We start from the raw sequence: 1,936 nt of genomic DNA on the forward strand, positions 1-1,936 counted from the left end.
AATTAATAATAAAAAATAAAAAAAAATTTGTAGTTGCTGAGGAAGTCCCCAGTAAGGGACGAAACGTTCAACAAGGTCATAATAAATTGTTCATCAAATTTATTAAATGTCTTTAATTTCCCTTTGAAACTCATATATATTAATATACTGTTGGGACAAGAATATTGATAATTAAATTTAATTATAATATTAAGGAGAATGGAAGAGATAGTTTTTCTTATTGTTTTATCTTAAACTTAATTGTTCATGGTTTGATAGAATAATATTTTCTTTACAAAAGTTACTACGAAGTGTGTTAGAGTATATTTATCCAATTTTCTATCCAATGAAATTCTACTGAATTTATTTGATGAGATTATATTCGTTCAATTGAATATCTAATATTTGTAAATTTGTAGGTGGGAATGTTTTTTTTATACTTTATTTAAACAAACTCGTCGTAGGTAAGAAAAAATTCCATGTAAAAAAATAACAGGAAAATTTGGAACATTAAATACACACATTGAAAGATAAAATGATAATGTCGTACTAATTAGAAATGTATTATTAGTCAAGTTTGAAATGTCAATAGGACAATCTCGTTGGATAATAGAAAAACATTTGAAATATATCGTTCACATAGAATCTAACAATACTTCAAGAAAATGTAGGTTACTCGATCGAATAGAAATTAAAAATTCATAGATTCTTATCATTAGCTCTATTTGACGAGATCGTGATGACACAATTATTATCTATTCATTGATGTGTTTCTGCCTGGAAAAAAAAAAGAAGAAGAAGAAGAAAATCAAATAAAATATAACAAAAAATAGAGTGACATCGTTGAACATCAAGAAACTTTCTTATTTCTTGAACAACAAATTTACTTCGAATAAATACAAAAATTTATTATCCACAAGAGAAAAAAAAAAAAAAAAAAGAAAATGTTCATCCTAAATAAAACTCACCGGAAAAAAATGGACAACGCTAATTTAACCCAACACGAGATGCAGGAACTTCTGTAACAGAAAAACAATAACGATAACGACAAATTATATCACCAAGATTAAAATTAAATAAAAATACAAAAGAAAAAGAAAAAGTTTCATTAAAGTACCATTCCTATTATCGCGTATACTTTAAGTTTAGTTGTACGTGTGTTGAAAAGTAGGTCGAATCTAAAAAAAAGAAAAAAGAGGAAAAAAATATTACAAGAAATATTTGAAAGGACTGAAAGGATGACATATTTCAATGAGAATCTAATCTTTGATCGTTCTAACAACTCCAAATATAACTTCGTTGCACCAGTCCTATTTCTATTCTACCTGCGAATTCAGCCCTTACTAATCCACCACTATGAAAAACAACCCCTCTTAGCATCCCTCAACATGCTCTCACGATCTATACCAATGCGTACTTCCGCACATACTTGATGATACTAATTGTGATTGTTCATGACAAAAATATGTTACTTCTCTAACATGTAATGATATCTTTTTTTACTCTCGTTCTTTATTTTCAAATAAGATAAGCTTGTTCACAAATGTGGAATCAAATGTGAATTATTCCATTACGGTGGCCTCGAAGCTCGTAATATGTAAACATGATCGATAATACGAGAAAATGAACTCGTCAGGTTGAAATTCTTTTCTTAAAAAAAAAAAAAAAAAAAAAAAAAAAAAATAATCAAATTAATTCACGCGCGATTAAATTCATTGATATTCGTGCAATAACGCGATATATAAACGATTTATTATTTCATTTAAATTTATTTCAATGATTAAATAAATAGACTCAGTAAAATAATTGTAACTTTCATATATATATACAAAATTATTTATTGATAATATAAAAAATAAAATAAAAAAAAAATAGAACAAAACGAACGCGAAGGAATAATATTTTATAATTAATGTTTAAATTTATTTCAATGTTTAAATAAAGAGACTCAGTAAAA

General features: G+C 26.0%; 1 protein-coding gene across 2 annotated transcripts in view; it reads right to left on the reverse strand.

Moving 5' to 3' along the window:
• The window catches only part of LOC106789356 (protein numb), a 74,853-nt gene that overhangs the window by 43,173 nt on the left and 29,744 nt on the right, over window positions 1–1,936 (reverse strand). Inside the window, exon 2 of one of the 2 annotated variants that reach the window (XM_014753496.1) lies at window positions 948–998. The exons of the other annotated variant lie outside the window; for it this stretch is intronic. The gene's annotated coding sequence lies outside the window, so the exon portion shown is untranslated. The remainder of the gene's footprint in view (window positions 1–947; window positions 999–1,936) is intronic. 2 annotated transcript variants of the gene reach the window in all.

The sequence above is a fragment of the Polistes canadensis genome, unplaced genomic scaffold, assembly GCF_001313835.1.
Source record: "Polistes canadensis isolate GaletaPanama2010 unplaced genomic scaffold, ASM131383v1 scaffold_180, whole genome shotgun sequence".
NCBI classification, from domain to species: Eukaryota; Metazoa; Arthropoda; class Insecta; order Hymenoptera; family Vespidae; genus Polistes; species Polistes canadensis.